At 39.4% G+C, this 20,504-nt stretch overlaps 1 pseudogene; it reads left to right on the plus strand.

Annotated features, from left to right (window-relative positions):
* The first annotated feature begins 441 nt into the window (after nucleotides 1-441).
* On the plus strand, nucleotides 442-19,656 carry LOC138095005 (RAB7A-interacting MON1-CCZ1 complex subunit 1-like; annotated as a pseudogene).
* The last annotated feature ends 848 nt before the right edge of the window (nucleotides 19,657-20,504 follow it).

Below are 20,504 nucleotides of genomic sequence, written 5' to 3' on the forward strand. Positions count from 1 at the left end.
ATTTTTACAGAAGTACTGATTCAGTTCTACCTACCTCACACTACAGCTTAGAACTGGATCTAGGGGCTTCTACTCCAACAACCAGGGAGCAGACCCTGCATCAACAGGGCTGTGAACAGCCAGAGAGCAAAGTGAAGACACCACCAACATCCAATGTAGGCTCTCATCACCACAACACCGAACACATCCTCTGTCAAGGGGATAATGGCCAGGACATTCTGATGAAAGACATGGAGGCATCTACAACAAAAGGGCACCGGCACCAAAAATATTGGACTCACCACACAGTCTACGTCGGGAAGCTCCCACATAAAAACAGCCCTTAAAGGCCACAGTAAATAACTGTTTCTCCTAAATTCAGAGTAAGAGAAATTTAAATAAAATGAAAAAGCAGAGGAACTACCACCAACTAAAAGAAAAGAGAAATCCCCTGAAAGAACAATGAAACAGACCACACCCATCTACCAGACCCTGATTTCAGAGAGCAGGTAATAAAGATGTTAAAGTAATTAAGAACGATTATAAAAAAGAAATGCAGATCATTGTAACAAGGAACTAGAAACTGTAAGGAGGAGCCAATTAAAATTAGACAACTTAATTGCCAAAATAAAAAACAAGCTAAAGGCAATGAATAGTTCACTAAATAATGCAGAAGAATGAATAATCATTTGGAAAACAGAATAATGGAAATCATCCAATTAGATAGATAAAAAATGAAAGCAACATATGAGATTCTATGAGATATTTAATAATATAATGCATGGTAATGTACTCAATAGGTATTTCAGAAGGAAAAGGAAAGGGGATCATAAATGCATTTGAAGAACTTATGACTGAAAACTTCCCAAACCTAAAGGAAACATATATCCAGGAACAGGAAGCACAGAGGGTCCCAAAGATGAAAAAGACCCACACCAAGACATATCGTAATTAAAATGGCAAAGTTAAAGATAATTAGAGGATTCTTAAGGCAGACAGAGAAATAAAGAGTCACTTACAAGGAAACCTCCATAAAGATATATTCAAAGTCATGAAAGTGGAAAACCTGAAATCTAGGATACTCTACTAAGATTATCATTTAGAATAGAAGCAGAAACTAAGAATTTCTCAGACAAGAAAAAACTAAAAGAATATAATACTTAATCCAATCTAAAAAGCAATACCTAAAGATCTTCCATAAATAGAGAAACAAGAATCTATATGAAAAAGAAAAACATAATATGAAAGGAAAATATATAAGAGGACTGAAGATCACTTAAATCAGTACACAGATTAATAAAACAGAATTGTGTAAAAGAGACAAGTACAATTAAAGGCAAAAAGATGTAAAATGAGATCAAAATTTAAAAAAATTGGGAGAGAAAAGGAAAAACTGTAGATTTTATAGAATGTATTTGGACTTATATGACTATCAATCTAAAGCTGGTAGATAAAGCTAAGGGTAACCACAAATCCGAGTTAGAACTTTGTATGGAACAACTGACTGGCTCAAGACTGAGAAAGGAGTACGACAGGGCTGTCTGCTGTCACCCTGTTTGTTTACCCTATATGCTGAGCACATCATGAGAAATGCCAGGCTGAATGAGTTACAAGCTGGAATCAAGATAGATGGGAGAAACAGCAACAACCTCACATATGTGAATGATACGACTCTAAAGGCAGAAAGCAAAGAGGAACTAAAGAACCTCTTGATGAGAGTGAAGGAGGAGAGTGAAAAAGCTGGCTTAAACCTAAATATTAAAAAAACTAATATCATGGCATCAGGCCTCATTACTTCATGGCAAATTAGAAGGGGAAAAGGTGGATGCAGTAACAGATTTTCTCTTTTGGGGCCCTAAAATCACTGTGGATGGTGACTGCAGTCATGAAATCAGATGATTGCTTTTTAGCAGGAAAGCTATGGCAAACCAAGACATGGTGTTGAAAAGCAAAGACATCACTCTGCCAACAAAGGTCTGTATAGTCAAGGCTGTGGTCTTCCCAGTGGTCACATATGGTTTTGGGAGCTGGACTATTAAGCAGACAGAGTGCAAGAATCGATGCCTTTAAATTGTGGTGCTGGAGAAGACTCATGAGCGCCCCTTGGACAGCAAGGAGATCAAAATAGTCGATCTTTAAGGAAACCAACCCTGAATACTCATTGGAAGGACTCAGTATTTTGGTCACCTGATGTAAAAAGCCAACTCATTAGAAAAGTCCCTAATGCTGGGAAGGATTGAGGGCAGGAGAAGGCGGCATCAGAGATTTAGATGGCTGGATGACATCACCAATACAATGGACACAAACTTGGGCAAACTCCAGGAGATGGTGAGGGACAGGGAAGCCTGGAGTGCTGCAGTCCATGGTATTGAAAAGAGCTGACATGACTGGGTGACTGAACAACAACCACCACAAATCAAAAGCATAAATAGAATCAAAAACATCAAAAAAAGGAAGTTAAGCATATAATGGACACAATGCTTCAATCAAAAGACAGAGAGTAGAAGACTGAATAGCAAAGCAACTACCTATAATATGTTGCCTACAGTAGACTCCATTTCTGGTGAAAGACACACATAAATTGAAAGTGAGATGATGGAAGAAGATATGGAAATGACACAAAAGTGGGAGTAGTAATACTCAAACAGACAAAACAGACTTAAATCAAAGTCCAAAAACAGACAAAGAAGGCTGCTCTGTAATGGTAAAAAGGTCAATACAGGAAGAGGACACTATGCTTGTTAACACATAGGCACATAATTCAGAAGCACCTAAAGATATGAAACAAATCCTAAGAGACAGAGAATAAGAAGCTGACAGGAACACAATAATGATGGAGACTTTGTCACCTCACTGACATCAGTGAACATGTCAGTAAGGCAATAGGGATGATAAATAACAATAGAACAGTTTGACTTACTTGATACCTACTGGATGCTACATCCAAAGACAACAGAATGCACATGCTTTTCAAGTGCTCATTGAATATTCTCTAGCACAGACCACACACTAGTATACAAAACAAGCCTCAACAAATTTAAGAGAACAGAAATGATTTCAATCATCTTTTCTGATCACAATTGTATGAAATTAAAAACCAACCACAGAAAGAGAAACAAGAAAAAAAAATCTGATTGTGTGGAGACTAAAAAACATGATACTAAAAAACCAATGGTCATTGATGAAATAAAAGAAGAAATCATAAAATATCCAGAGAAAAAAACAATGAAAACAAAACTACAAAAATCTATGCATTAAAAAACAATTCTAAGAGGAATATTTATAGTGATACAGGCCTTTCCCAATAAATTAAAAAAAAACCAAAACACGCAAACAACCATATCCTACCACCTATAAGAATTAGAAAATGAACAAAAACCAGATTCAGCAGAAGGAAGAAAATAATAAAGATCAGAGAGGAAATGAATAAAACAGAGATTAAAAGAACAATAGAAAAGATCAATAAAACCAAGAGCTAATTTTTGAAAGGACAAACAAACTGACAACACTTAGCTAGGCTAAAAGAGAAAAGAAGAAAAGAGAGGGGATCCAAATACATAGGAAATGAATGATGAGACATAGTAAATACTGCAGAAATTTGAAAAAAAAATCACAAGAAAATACTGTGAAGAATTATAGGCCAGTGAATTGAAGAACCTAGAAGAAATGGACATGTTTCTAGAAACATACAGTCTTTCAAACTGAGTCAATAAACAGATAATTTGAACAGATCAATCACTAGAAGTAAAACCTGATCTGTAAAAAATCAACCAAACCAACCACCCCCCACCCCAGCTCCTTGTATACAAAAGTTCAAGACCAGATGGCTTCACTGGGGAATTCTACCAAACATACAGAGAAGACCTAACACTGATCCTTCTCAAACTCTTCCAAAAGACTGGAGAGTAGGGAACACTCCCTGAGTCATGCTATGATGCTACCATCACCCTGATCTCAAAACCAAACTTTGATGAATATAGATGCAAGTCTCCAATAAAATATTAGCAAACTGGAACCAACAACACACAAAAAGGATCATAATACACTATAGTCAAGTTGAATTCACTCCAGGTTGAAGGGATGGTTCCTCACATGTAAATTAATGTGATGCACCACATCAAGCAGAGAAAGAAACCCCATATAATGATCTCAATAGATAAGGAAAATGCAAGACTATGATTAAAAAACCCTCATCAAATTAGGTATAGAGTGAACACATCTCAACATAATAAAAGCCATTTATGATAAACCCACAGTCAATATAATACTCAGTGGTGGAAAGTTGAAAGCCTTTCCACTAAATTCCGGAACAAGACAAGGAAGCTGACTCTCACCATGTCTGTTCAACATAGTATTGAAGTCCTAGCCAAGCGATCAGATAAGAAATACAAGGTAATCAAATTAGAACGAAAGAGGTAAAATTGTCACTATATGTAGATGACATGATACTCTATAGAGAAAATCCTAAATTCCCTACACTAAAACTATTAGAAGTGAGAAATGAATTCGGCAAGGTAGATTAATGCAAGATTAATATACAGAAATTTGTTGCGTTTCATTACACTAACAATGAAATATCAGAAAGTAAAAAAAAATCCCATTTAAAACCGCATCAAAAAAATACATATGAATAGCCTAACCAAGGATGTAAAAGGCCTATAAAATGAGAACTATAAAACACTGGTAAAGAAAATTGAAGAAGATTCAAGGAAATGGAATGATTTCCATGCTCTTGGATTAGAAGAAATAATACTGTTAAAATGGCCATACCCCTGGTGGCTCAGAGGTTAAAGCATCTGCCTCCAATGCGCAAGACCTGGGTTCGATGCCTGGGTCGGGAAGATCCCCTGGAGAAGGAAATGGCAATCCACTCCAGTATTCTTGCCTGGAGAATCCCATGGATGGAAAAGCCTAGTAGGTTACAGTTCACGGGGTCGCAAAGAGTCAGACACGACTGAGCAACTTCACCTCACCTTACCCAACGTCGTCTACAGATTTAATGTGATCCCTATCAAATTACCTAAAACATTTTCCACAGAATTTGAACAAAGAATCATAAAATTTAAAAAGAACCACAAAAGACCAGAATTATCAAAGTAATCCTAAGAAAAAAGAACTGTAGACATAACCCTCCAGTTTCCTTCAGAAAAAGCTGGAGACATAACCACCCCCTCCCACTTCAGACAATAGGACAAAGCTACATTAATCAAAATAGTGTTTTATTGGCACAAAAATAGACATACACATGGAACAGAATAGAGACCAGAAATAAACCCCACTTTTATGATCAGTTAATCTTTGCAAAGAACACAAGAATAAACAATGGAGAAAAGACAGTCTTTCAGCAAGTGGTGTAGGGAAAACTGGACTGGCTCATGAAAATCAATAAAATTAGAATACCCCTCACACCATATACCAGGATTCTGATAGCTCAGTTGGTAAAGAATCTGCCTGCAATGCAGGAGACCCAGGTTCAATTCCTGAGTCGGGAAGATCCCCTGAAGAAGGGATAAGCTACCCACTCCTGTATTTTGGCCTAGAGAATTCCATGGACTGTATAGTCTATGGGGTTGCCAAGAGTCAGACCCGACTGAGCGACCTTCACTTTCACATTATTATCATACCATATACAAAAATAAATTAAAAATATTTTAAAGGACTAAATAAAAGGCACAAACTCCTAGAAGAGAACAGAGGCAAAACATTCTTGGACAAAATTGTAGTAATTTTTTATTTGATCAGTTTCCCAAGGCAAAATAAATAAAAGCAAAAGTAAACAAATGGGATCTAATCAAACATAAACTTTTGCACAGTAAAGGAAACCATAAACAAAAAGACAATCTGCAAACTGGGAGAAAATATCTGCAAACTGGGAGAAAATATTTGCAAACAATATGACTACAAGGGGTTAATTTCCAAAGCATACAAACAGCTCATATAACTCAATATTAAACAAGCAAACAAACAACCCAATCAAAAAAGAAAAAAAAGGGCCAAGGACCTGGCCAGACTTTTTCAAAGAAGATGTACAAATGGCCAAGAGACACATGAAAAGATGCTCAACATTGCTACTAATTAGAGATGTGCAAATTTAAAACTATGATGAGGTATCACCTGAAACTGGTTATAATGGCTATCATCAAAAGTCTACAAATAATAAATGCTGGGGATGGTGTGTAGAAAAGGGAACCCTCCTAAACTGTGGGTGGGAATGTAAACTGGTATAGCCACTATGGAGAACAGTATGGAGGTTCCTTAAAAAAACTAAAAATAAAGCTAATATATGATACAGGATCCCCACTCCTGGGATATATCTGGAAAAGATGAAAATTCTAACTTGAAAAGATACATACACCCCAGTGTTCACTGCAGCACTATTTACAATAGCCAAGACATGGAAGCAATGCAAGTGTCCGTTGACAGATGAATGCATAAAGAAGTGGTATATGTGGACAATGGAGTTTTAGTCAGCCGTAAAAGAGTACGAAGCACTGCCATTTGCAACAACATGGATGGACGCAGAGATTACCATGCAAATATTATATGATATCAGTTATATGTGGAATCTAAAAAGCAATACAATGAGTCTCTATCCAAAACAAAACAGACTCAGAGATAGAAAACAGACATGGTTTCTAAAGAGGAAAGGAATGCTGGGATAAATTAGGAGTATGGGATTAGGAAATACAGACCACTATATATATATATAAAACATGTAAACAAAAGGAATTTACTGCATGGTACATTGAACTATACTCAATATATTGTAATAGCTTAGAAAAGATTCTGAGAAAGTGTGTATATATGAGTATTATATGTATGTGTGTGTATATATATATACAAATATATATATGTATAGCTGAATCACTTTGCTTTCTAAGTGTAGCTAACATGATATTGTAAGTCAACTACACTTGAACATAAGTTAAATAATATGAGTCTGTGTGGTATGTGGAAACTAAAGGAGCAAGTAATATGACACTCTCTTTAACTGTGAGCTCTATCACTTTCACTGAGAAAAATCAATTAATCCATTTTTGCAAGTTTCCTTATCTATAAAATTCAGAAGAGATCAGTAAGATGATCTCTTCTAGTCTGAAAATAATTTTTTTCTTGAGTCAATGGATGTTAAATTCATTTATTTCCTACTGGCAGAGATTTTCTGAAATTAGAAAAATATCTGAGTTTGAAAAAGGTAGGATATTTTAGTGATGTTGCATACTTTGTGTATGTGTTCAATATATCTTTATTTTCCTCCCATATTTCACTCTTTTTAGTCAAATTAGTGAAGTTGGAAGGGGTTAGAAAATGAAGTCAGAATTTTCTATAGAATATCAAGGGTCAGTTTTCAAGGGTCTCAATTTCTTATCATGATGGAAAATCAAGACTGAGTCCACTCTGGGGGATGTTAGCTTCAATTTTCATATTGTAATTGTTTACTAGTGTGTATTAACAGATGTAAAGCTTTTACAAACTCATTACATCTCTTAAAAATAAAATACTGTAAGCACTTGAACCCAGATTGTGATCTTTAAACATGAAGAAAAAGAAAAAAAAATAAGGGTCACTATTTCTTCGAGAATTGTCTAAGTCAAATCTGGAATAGAAAATGTACAAGATGACGCTAAAGTATTTTATCTATAAGAAATATAGGAAACTATACAAAATTATCAAGACTGTGAGATGGTCTGGGACCTGGACTCTCTCCAAGAGGGTCAAACTGGATAAACCTCTCCTCACGCAACAGAATACAAATGAACTATGAAGGACTAAAAATAATTGCACACAAGCGCAGCTGGGGCAATTCTGAACAAAAAGGCCACATGCCAACCATCATTTTTTGATGTGTGGAGCAAAAGCAGGCTTCTGTGCATGATCCCTGAACACAGGACCACCAAAACGGTGGACAGACCACCCAAGATATACCTCCCGCCCAATCCACTGATCCACTCCTGGCATTCCTCTCTTTAAGGAACTTAGCTAGCCTCCCAAGAACAAAGCTTCTTGTTTTTATTTTCCCATGCTGCAGCACGGATCTAAAAATGCCCTGCCTGAAGTCCTTGCTGGCCTCTTACCAATGTCTATTGAATTAAAAAGTTCAAGGACCTAGGTCAGTAACATGTTTTGTGACCACTAAGGGATGCCCATGGAGCTTCTGTTTATATTGCCCTTCGTTGGGAGGACCTAGGCATTTGAGGACTGCCAAATGCAGCTTCTTCACAGCTGACAAGTGGCCACCTAAACCTTTTGCCTCAATTTCACTGCATTTGGTGAGCCTGCCGTCAGGCCCCAGAACTCTCATTCAGGCACCACTTGTCCCTTCCCCTTGGTCCTTTCCCCTCTCATCATCTCTACTTCTTTTCCTGTCCTCTCCTTCCGAGAAAGTGGATGTGGGGCAGCTACAGCCTAACTCCTCTCAGCTTACGATGCTAGGCTTCCTTGATTGACAACAGCTCACAATGACAGGTGACGAGCAGAGGTGAGACAGGCTCACCTCATACTGTACAGATCTTGCCCAGCGGCCTCTCCCTGACAGGAGATTTAAGAGTGACAGAGGTTCAACGCTCATATCAAGTAGTGGCTAAAGTCCAATCATCACAAAATTCTCATCCCCACCCTCCTCCTCCATCACCAAGAGAAGCTGTATCAGAAACAGGCTGAAGCAGTTGGACTTTTCTGTGTGAAATGGTTGGTTCCTGGCCTTTCAGGAAATTGGAAGTGCCTGCATAGGTACCCACAGAGGGGCAGTTTAACTGGTAATCTCTCTCTCTGACTCTCCCTCTTACTCTTCTTTGGTCTTCAAAGCTACATGCCTGTCCCTTGCATCTTGGACACTCCATACTGGGTCACCCTCTCCATGACCCCTAACATCGTTCTGTTTTGTGTCAGCAACTCTGAGGACGGGAATTCTATGATCTCCTTTGCCATCTCCCTCTTTGGTCTTGTTACTCTAGTCTCGAGGGCTCCCTCCATCCCCCCCAGCATCTCTAGTTGTCAGCCCTCTGATTTATATGTAAATATGGGAAATGCATAAGCAACCCACTCTAGTATTCTTGCCTGAGAAATCCCTTGGACAGAGGAGCCCAGCAGGTTACAGTCCAGGGGGTCACAAAAGAGTCAGACATGACTTTTAGCTACGAAACAACAATAACAAGACCCCCAATCTAAGAAACTCCTACTGTGTGTTTGTGTAGCCTCTCTTTCCAATTTTTCATAAGACTGGGAGGCAGAACTTGTCAAAGATCTCTGCTTTCAGTGGCTAACTAGCCATCAGCTCAGCAAGTCTCCTCCTCAGAAACCTGTTTACTCCCCTTTAACATGGCTTTCAGCCGCTAGACCCACCCCTTCCTTACCCTTTCAAGTCAGAAATTCCCAAATCAGAGCTCCCAGTGCTGTCCCCAATCAGGTTTAAAATTAGTTCTCACTTTTGCTTTACAGAGCCTTTATCTGTTCCATAAACAGCTGACAGAAATGGGACAAGTACTAGAGTACATGTACTAGAGTACATGTCCCTTTCTCAATGGGAGAACAAGGAATCTATAAGGATAGGTTTGGCAGGTTCTTGGGAGAACCCCAGCAAGTTCAGGGATGGGATTATCAGCTTTGGATTAAGGTTCTTCCTGACCTGACAGGACATCACAATTATTCTTGCCCGCGGTTACACCTCATGTGATAAGAATGGATACAAGGAAGGCCAGAGAACATGCAGATAGCCTAATGGCAACAAATCTGCACTACCAGATTTATCAAACAGGGGTGGCGCAGCCCCAGATCATGACCCACAACAGGAATATGAAGACCACGTGTGCAAGGCTAGTATGAGCATTATATTACTTGCGTATCAGAGAGAGTTAAACTTGTATGGTGGACCCTGTAAAATATGATAAAGTCTGCTAAGTTACACAGGAAAGAGATGAAAACCAGGCAGTCTTCATGAGCCAGGTGATAAGGGCATTCAGGAAGTACACTGAGACAGATCCTCATTCTGCAGAAGAGAGGCTGACATTGGCTATGCATTTTATCACCCAGTCTGCTCCTGACATCAGGAGAAAATTTAAAAAGCTTGAGTTTGGGCCCCAAACCTCATGTCAACCTTGGCAGAAGAGATCCCCAAGGTCTATAATAACTGAGATTTGAGAGAGGAAGCCGATAAGAACAGGATAGGACATTTGTAAAGAAAACAAAGCTTTTGGTTTCTCTGATTCACCCATCACCTTGAGGGGACCCTAGAGGCCAAGAAGACCAAAAATACAGAGGAGAAGCCTCCTGGGCCAAAATCAGTGCACCTTCTCTCAAAAGGAGGGGCACTAGGAAGAGAGAATGTCCCAAGTGCCCTCCTGTGAGATGCCAGAAGGACAACACTAACTGGCTCCAGTTCCTCCCAAATTTTTCAGATTCCTACACATGGATGGATGGGCCTGAAGTGCCCTGCCTAACCCTACTCAATCCATCCTTATCTCCCCAGCAGAGCCTCGGGTCACTCTTGATGTGAGGAAGGTAGGAGAATGGAATTCCTTATGAACACTGGAACTGCCTGCTCTGTTCTGACTTGGCTGGCTACGTCTCCAGCTATGGCTGTATTGTGATGAGAGTTAATGGACAGACAAAGCTAAGGTGATTAATATTTCCTTTTACCTAATATTTTTGCTCTTTCATTTTTGTATATGTCAGAATGACTGTCCCCCACTTCAAAAGGAAGAGACTTACTAAATAAAATGGGAGCCCGTATTTTCTTAGAACAAGGTGAGATTCAACAGATGACAAACCAGAGCAGGGAATACACCTATTGGTGACTTCAAACAGCCTGCCTGCTGATCCCTAAGGTGTTTCCCAAGGACTTAAACAGGTAGACTTGGGGGATTGAGATATTTCTGTGCCAGGAAGGGTGAAACGTGTTTCCCTGATAGAAGATTAGAGGGACGGAAAGAAGATGGTGGAGTAGAAAGACATGAGATCACCTCTTCTTATGAAGACACAAAACCACAACTAAGTGCTTAAAAACCATTGGCAAAAAATGTTAAGCCTGTCAAAAAAATATCCTATATCCAAAGACAAGTCTTAATATATCAAATCCTTTAGCCACAAACTGGAAGTAGGAAAAACCACTAGGCCATTCAGGTATGACCTAGTCAAATCCCTTATGACCATACAGTGGAAGTGACAAATAGATTTAAGGGATTAGATCTGGTAGACAGACAGCCTGAAGAACTGTGGATGGAGGTTTGTAAGGCAGTGACCAAATCCTTCCCCAAGAAAAAGAAATTCAACGAGGAAAAGTGGTTGTCTGAGGAGGCCTTACAAATAGTTGAGAAAAGAGAAGTGAAAGGCAAAGGAGAGAAGGAAAGATATACCCATCTGAATGCAGAGTTCCAAAGAATAGTTAGGACAGATAAGAAAGCCTTAAGTGAACAATGCAAAGAAATAGAAGAAACAATAGAATGCAAAAGACTAGAGATCTCTTCAGGAAAATTAGAGATACCAGGGGAACATTTCATGCAAAGATATGCACAATAAAGGACAGAAATGGTATGGACCTAACAGAAGTAGAAGATATTAAGAAGAGGTGGCAGGAATACACAGATGAACCATACAAAAAAGGTCTTCATGACCCAGGTAACCACAATGGTGTGATCACTCACCTAGAGCCAGTATTCCTGGCGTGTGAAGTCAAGTGGACCTTCAGTTCAGTTCAGTTCAGTTGCTCAGTCGTGTCCGACTCTTTGTGACCCCATGAATTGCAGCACACCAGGCCTCCCTGTCCATCACCAACTCCCGGAGTTCACCCAAACCCATGTCCATTGAGTCGGTGATGTCATCCAGCCGTCTCATTCTCTGTTGTCGCCTTCTCCTCCTGCCCCCAATCCCTCCTAGCATCAGAGTCCCTTAGGAACCATTACTACAAACAAAGCTAGTGGAGGTGATGGAATTCCAGGTGAGCTATTTCAAGTCCTAAAGGATGATGCTGTTAAAGTGTCACATTCAATATGCTAGCATATCTGGAAAACTCAGTGGTGGCCACAGGACTGGAAAAGGTCAGTTTTCATTCTAATCCTAAAGGGCAATGCCAAATAATGTTCAATGACCTCACAGTTTTGCTTGTTTCACATGCTAGTGAGGTAATTCTCAAACTCCTTCAAGCTAGGCTTCAGGAGTATGTGAACCAAGAACTTCCAGATGTTCAAGCTGGATTTAGAAAAGGCAGAGGAACCAGGTATAACATTGCCAACATCCAGGACCAGATGGCTTCACAGGCAAATTCTATCAAATATTTAGAGAAGTGTTAGTACCTATCCTTCTGAAACTATTCCAAAAATTGCAGAGGAAGGAACACTCCCAAACTCATTCTATGAGGCCACTATCACCTTAATAGCAAAACCAGACAAAGATACCACAGAAAAAGAAAATATCAGGTCAATAATATCACTTATGAACACAGACACAAAAATACTCAACAAAATAATAGCAAATCAAATTTAACAATACACTTAAGGGATCAAATACCATGACCAAGTGAAACTTATCCCAATATCTCTGATATTTTTCAATATCTGCAAATCAATCAGTGTGATACAACAAATTGAAGAATAAAAACTATATGATCATCTCCATAGATGCAGAAAAAAACTTTTGACAAAATCCAGTACCCATTTATGATAAAAACTCTCCAGAAAGATAACACACCTCAACCGGAAAGTGAAAGTGAAAGTCACTCAGTCGTGTCCTACTGTTTGTGACTCCATGGACTATACAATCCATCAAATTCTCCAGGACAAAATACTGGAGTGGGTAGCAGTTCCCATCTCCAGGCGATCTTCCCAACCCAGGGATAGAACCCAGGTGACCCACATTGCAGGTAGATTCTTTACCAGAGCCACAAGGGAAGCTCAAGAATACTGGAGTGGGTGGCCTATCCTTTTTCTAGCAGATCTTCCTGACCCAGGAATCAAACCGGGGTCTCCTGCATTGCAGGTGGATTCTTTACCAACTGAGTTATCAGGCAAGCCCTTTACCTCAACATAGTAAAACTCATACAAGACAAACCTACAACTAACATCATACTCAATGGGGAAAAACTGAAAACATTTCTTTTAAGGGGTACAACAAAATGTCCATTCCCTGGTGATAACAATCATAGAAGAAAAAGAACATAACTCCAAATTGGACAAGAAGAAGTAAAACTGTCATTGTCTGCAGATAACATGATACTTTACATAACAAACCCTACGGATGCTATCAGAAAACTACTAGAGTTCATCAATTAATTAGGTAGAGTTGCATAACAACATTAACACAGAGGAATCTCTTCTACATGAATGAAAGATCATGAAGAGAAATTAAGGAAACAATCCCATTTACCATCACATCAAAAAGAACAAATTACTGGGGAAACAGTGGAAACAGTGTCAGACTTTATTTTTTTGGGCTCCAAAATCACTGCAGATGGTGACTACAGCCATGAAATTAAAAGATGCTTACTTCTTGGAAGGAAAGTTATGACCAACCTAGATAGCATATTCAAAAGCAGAGACATTACTTTGCTGACTAAGGTCCGTCTAGTCAAGGCTATGGTTTTTCCAGTAGTCATGTATGGATCTGAGAGATGGACTGTGAAGAAGGCTGAGCGCCAAAGAATTGATACTTTTGAACTGTGGTGTTGGAGAAGACTCTTGAGAGTCCCTTGGACTGCAAGGAGATCCAACAAATCCATTCCAAAGGAGATCAACCCTGGGTGTTCTTTGGAAGGAATGATGCTAAAGCTGAAACTCCAGTACTTTGGCCACCTCATTCGAAGAGTTGACTCATTGGAAAAGACTCTGATGCTGGGAGGGGTTGGGGGCAGGAGGAGAAGGGGACGACCGAGGATGAGATGGCTGGATGGCATCACAGACTCGATGGACATGAGTCTGAGGGAATTCCGGGAGTTGGTGATAGACAGGGAGGCCTGGCGTGCTGTGATTCATGGGGTTGCAAGAGTCGGACACAACTGAGTAACTGAACTGAACTGAAACCTACCTAAGGAAGCAAAAGACCCATAGCCAGAAAACTATAACATACTGATAAAAGAAATAAAAAGTTACACAAACAAATGGAAAGACATACCATGTTCTTGTATTGGAAGAATAAATATTGTTAAAATACTACTCAAAGCTATCTACAGAATGAATGCAATCCCTGTGAAATTACTAAATGCATTTTTCACAGAAGTAGAAAACTTTAAAAACTTACAATTTAAAGTAAGTACATTTACAATTTACTTTAAGTGTAAATGTAAAGTAAGTACATTTCAAATGTAAAGTTAAAAACTTTACAATTTTTGTGGAAACACAAAAGACCCTGAAAAGCTAAAGCAATCTTGGGAAAAAAATCGGAGCTGGAGGAATCAGTCTTCTTGACTTCAGACTATATTACAAAGCTACATTCATCACGAGAGTATGGTGCTCACACAAAAACAGAATTATGGATCGATGGAACAAGATAGAAAGTCCAGAGATAAACTCATGCACCTAAGGTCACCTAATGTGTGACAAAGGAGGTAAAAATATACAATGGAGAAAAGTCCATCTCTTCAGTAAGTGTTACTTGGGAACTGGAGAGCTACATGTAAAAAATGAAATTAGAATACTCCTTAACACTATACATGAAACTAAACTCAAAATGGATTGAACCTAAATGCAAGGCCAGACACTAAAACTTTTAGAGGAAAGCATAGAATACACTTTAACATAAACTGCAGCGAGATCTTTTTAAATCCATCCCCTGATGTGATGAAAATACAAAAATAAACAACTAGGACCTAACAACAGCCCTCAGAATAGGAGAAAATATTTTCAAATGAAGCAACTGATGAGGAATTAATATAAAAATATACAGCTTATGCAGCCCACTATAGAAAAATATCAAAAAATGAGCAAAAGGTCCAAAGAGATATTTCTCCAAAGATGCCCTACAGATGGCCAAAAAGTACATGAAAAGATGCTCAACATCATTAACTATTAGACGAATGCAAATCAAAACAACAAAGCATCTCCTCACATCCATCAGAAAGGCCATCATCAAAAAATTCTACAAATGATAAATGCTGGAGAAGATGTGAAGAAAAGAGAGCCCTCCCATACTGCTGGTGGGAAATAAATTGGTAGAGCCGCTATAAAGAAGAGTTTGGAGATTCCTTAAAACACAAAATACAGAACTACCATATGATCCAGCAATCCTACGCCTGCACATATATCCAGTCACTAGTGAAGTTGCTCAGTCGTGTCCAACTCTTTGCAACCCCATGGACTGTAGCCTACCAAGCTCCTCTGTCCATGGGATTTTCCAGGCAATAGTACTGGAGTGGGTTGCCATTTCCTTCTCCAACATATATCCAGAGGGAACTCTAATTCAAAAAGACACATGCACTCCAATGTTCACTGCAGCACTGTTTACATTAGGCAGGACATGGAAGCGACCTAAACGTCCATCAATAGAAAAATGGAAAAAGAAGGTGTGGTACGTGTATACAATAGAATATTACTCCGTTGTAAAAAGAAAGAAAGAATGCTATTTGCAGCAACATGAATGAACCTAGAGATGGTCATACTGAGTGAACTATGTCAGACAGAAAGACAAATATATGGTATCACTTTAAAAATGGTAAAAATGGGCTTATCTAAAACAGAAATAGAGTTACAGATATGGAAAACACATATATAATTACCAGCATACAAGAGGTAGAAGGGATAAACTGGGAGGTTGGAACTGACACATACAGACTACTACATACAAAATAGATAACTAATAAGGACCTACTGTGTAACACAGGGAAGTCTACTCAGTACTCTGTAATGGCCTATATGGGTAAAGAATCTAAAAAAAAAATAGTGGATACATGTATAACTGATTCATTTGGCTGTACACCTGAGAGTAACAACATTGTAAAACAACTATACTTCAATAAAATTTTTAAAAAATTAAAATAATATGGGCCAAGAAAAGGTGAAAAAATACACTAACAACAGGTAGTCACTCAGTCATGTCTGACTCTTTGTGACCCCATGGATTGTAGCCCGCCAGGCTCCTCTGTACATGGAATTCTCCAGGCAAGAACACTGGAGTGGGTTGCCATTTCCTCCTCCAGGGGATCTTCCTGACCCAGGGACTGAACCAGGTCTCCAGCATTGCAGGCACACTCTTTACCAACTAAGTCACCTGGGAAGAGAAGTTGAAGAAACAATCCCATTTACCATCACATCAAGAAGAACAAAATAGGGGCGTGTCTGCCTGTTGTGGTCAAGGCCGCTGCAGGTTCCAGTGTGGTAAGGTGAGTGGAGGAGCTTGGAGACCGGGCTCAGGCCCACATACAATAACTTAGCGACTCTGCTGGCGAAGATAATCCCATTTTAATTCTGGCTTCTGCACTTCTAGAAAAACTGAAACTTTTGTGTGAAGAAGACAAAGAATATTCAAATCCATTAAATCAACAACTTTACAAACAGGCTATTTGGACATATTTTGTGGAGAACAAGCTAGTAGATGAAGATTTTCCTGAAGATACTGCACAAAAAGTATTGATCAATTTTCTTTCAGAACCAGAAATTTTAAAGAAAATAATGTGCATCCAAAACATTGTGATTTCCCTGGGGATTAACTCCTGGAATGTATCCCTTGGAGATGAGGAGCTCTACCCTACATGTATTGTCATTCTCTGACCAAAAAGACAGAATGGCTCAGAAGAAAATCCAACTTGCTTAAAAAGTACCTTGTTGATAGAATCAGTTACTTGCTACAGATGTTGAATTTTCGGTGTCCCATCCAGTTAAATAAAGGTGTTTCTTTCCAAAACCTGCTGCTGCTACTGCTAAGTCACTTCAGTCCTGTCCGACTGTGTGTGACCCCACAGACGGCAGCCCACCAGGCTCCGCCATCCCTGGGATTCTCCAGGCAAGAACACTGGAGTGGGTTGCCATTTCCTTCTCCAATGCATGAAAGTGAAAAGTGAAAGTGAAGTCGCTCAGTCGTGTCTGACTCTTGGCGATCCCATGGACTGCAGCCTACCAGGCTCCTCTGTCCATGGGATTTTCCAGGCAAGAGTACTGGAGTGGGTTGCCATTGCCTTCTCCTTCCAAGACCTAGACACAGCTAATTAACTGAGTGAAGGAATATATAGTGGCATTCATTTGCTGGCTATGATGTACAGTGGAGAAATGTGTTATTGGGGATTGAAGAATTGTGTAGATCAACAGCCTGAAAATCATGAAATTATTAAATGCCATCACCGTCTTTCTCAGGAGGCAGGTCAGGTGGTCAGTCTGGTATTCTCATCTCTAAGAATTTTCCACAGTTTGTTGTGATCCACACAGTCAAAAGCTTTGGCATAGTTAATAAAGCAGAAGTAGATATTTTTTGGAACTCTCTTGCTTTTTCAATGATCCAGCAGATACTGGCAATTTGATCTCTGGTTTCTCTGCCTTTTCTAAATCCAGCTTGATCATCTGGAAGTTCATGGATCATGTACTGGTGAACCCTGGCTTGGAGAATTTTGAGTATTGCTTTACTAGCGTGTGAGATCAGTGCAATTTTGTGGTAGTTTGAGCATTCTTTGGCATTGCCTTCCTTTGAGATTGGAATGAAAACTGACCTTTTCCAGTCCTGTGGCTACTGCTGAGTTTTCTAAATGTGCTGGCATATTGAGTGCAGCACTTTCACAGACGCAGAAATCTGTATGCAGGTCAGGAAGCAACAGTTAGAACTGACCATGGAACAATAGACTGGTTCCAAATCGGGAAATGAGTATGTCAAGGCTGTATACTGTCCCTCTACTTACTTAACTTATATGCAGAGTACATCATGAGAAACATTGGGCTGGATGAAGCACAAGCTGGAATCAAGATTGCCACGAGAAATATCAATAACCTCAGATATGCAGATGACACCACTCTTACGCAGAAAGTGAAGAACAACTAAAGACCCTTTTGATGAAAGTGAAAGAGGAGATTGAAAAGTTGGCTTAAAACTCAGCATTCAGAAAACTCAGATCATGGCATCTGGTCCCATCACTTCATGGGAAATAGATGGGGAAGCAATGGAAACAGTTACAGACCTTATTTTGGGGGGCTCCAAAAACACTACAGATGGTGACTGCAGCCATGTAATTAAAAGATGCTTCCTCCTTGGAAGAAAAGTTATGAGCAACCTAGACAGCTTATTAAAAAGCAGACACATTACTTTGACAAAAAACATACGTCTAGTGAATGGCACCCCACTCCAGTGCTCCTGCCTGGAAAATCCCATGGATGGAGGAGCCTCGTAGGCTGCAGTCCATGGGGTCGCTAAGAGTCAGACACGACTGAGCGACTTCACTTTCACTTTTCACTTTCATGCATTGGAGAAGGAAATGGCAACCCACTCCAGTGTTCTTGCCTGGAGAATCTCAGGGATGGGGGAGCCTGATGGGCTGACGTCCTGGGTTTGCAGAGTCGGACACGACTGAAGCAACTTAGCAGCAGCAGCAGCAGCAGTGAAAGCTATGGTTTTTCCAGTAGTCACGTATGGATGTGAGAGTTGGACTTAAACAAAGCTGAGCACCGAAGAATTGATGGTTTTGAATTGTGCTGTTGGAGAAGACCCTTGAGAGTCCCTTGGACTGTAGTAACATCCAACCAGTCCATCTTAATCAATCCTGAATATTCATTGCAAGGACTTATGTTGAAGCTGAAACTCCAATTATTTGGCCACCTGATGCAAAGAACTGACTCATTTGAAAAGACCCTGATGCTGGGAAAGATTGAAGGCAGGAGGAGAAGGGGACACCAGAGGATGAGATGGTTGGATGGTATCACTGACTCTATGGACATGAGTTTGAGTAAACTCTGGGAGTTGGTGATGGACAGCGAGGCCTGGCGTGCTGCAGTCTATGAGGTCACAAAGAATCAGACACAACTGAGTGACTGAACTTAACTGAACCGTTTTTTATTATATATCCTTAAACTTGTGAAAGACTGCTTCTTTAATTAAAAAAAATTGCATTTATGTTATTCTAACTCAGTTTGAGCTACTGATACCCTATAACTAATATTAAGGAGGAATCCGTTTTATCTCTATTACTTTATATTTTTCTTATTTTGGTACAATACACATAACATAGAATTGAACGTTTTAACTGTTTTTAGATCATTCTTTAGTTTCTCTATCTTGAAGTTTGCTCTGCTTCAGAGATTAAAATTATGTCAACTCTTTGCTTTGGATATAGGCTATGGATATATTTAAAAATTGGTAAATAGAAAAATCGTGACTCAAATCCAGAATAGTATTTCCACAATAAGATAAATAATAAAAGATTTCACAAAAGAATTTTCATTTGTTTCACCACATACTACTAATTGCATTTAAAAATTTTAGTCTGTTATGCATTTTATAAAAATTTTACAGTGATTTTCATATTTGGTTTAAAGGAATATGCATGGTTTCTTAAATGAATACTGAAGATAAAACCAAATTAGGTTCATCTGTCATTAGTCATATCTCCATGGCACATCTTTTCATACATTTTGAAATTTTTAACATTTTTTGTCTTTAATTGTAGGGGTGAGAAAGTTCGAAAGCCTAACTTGGCATCCTGCTGACAGTCTTTCTGTCTATCCCAGTTCCTATTGTCATCTTGGGATGACCTGCATGATGGCTTGCCAATATCCTTGAGCTGTTTCAACTGGCTTCATCACATTCTAGGAACTTAACTATCATGGCCATACTACAGATATCACCATCCTAAGTTTCTCTTTCTGTAATCTTAAATTTCAAGAACTAATAAGATTCTCACCTTTCCAGCTTTTCACTTTCTCACTTAAACTAATTTTTCTCTCTCTTCTCTCTCTTTAGCTTCTTCATAGTTTCCTCCTCTTGCTGTCCCCTTTTCTCCTTACCATCACCCTCTTTCAGAATTTCTTCCTTCTTTGTCCAGCCTTGGCCTTATGCAACACCATATGAAGTGCTCTCCACAGCCCTTTCAAATTTATCTTCCCCTTGTCCTTCAACCTAATCATTATCATTCCCTCTTCCTTTCTGGAATGCTGAGTTCCACGTGAAGTTCCCATAAAGTTCCAGTTCTCCTCAAACTGGAGTCATTCTAAGTATCTTGCCTTCAACGTTAGAAAAGCCCTCAGAGTAAATAAAGCCTTTCATCTGTTACTAGCACGGCCCCTGTCCCTTTTCCACTATGACTAACCCAGACCTCTGATTTGCCTCTTCTCTTTTCTCTGGCCTTTTGTTCCTTTCCCTATCACATGGCCCTTGGTCCTGTCTTACAGAAAACAGACTATAGGAGATCAGTGTCTGCGTACCCACCTTGCCCTACTCATTTTCCCTCTTTTTAGAGGGAAAGAGGTCTCCTGCTTCTTACAGAAGACCACTTTTCCTCTGCGCTGTTTTTCTCCTTTTTCCTGGAGCTTCTCTTTTTTTCAGCCAGTACCCTGTAGGTATTACTCTTTCCCACAATACTATCCTTTTTCTCTTTTTTCATCCCTCTTCTCCCCTTTTCCCTTCTTTGC

Source organism: Capricornis sumatraensis, chromosome 19 (assembly GCF_032405125.1).
Source record: "Capricornis sumatraensis isolate serow.1 chromosome 19, serow.2, whole genome shotgun sequence".
In the NCBI taxonomy this organism is placed as follows: domain Eukaryota; kingdom Metazoa; phylum Chordata; class Mammalia; order Artiodactyla; family Bovidae; genus Capricornis; species Capricornis sumatraensis.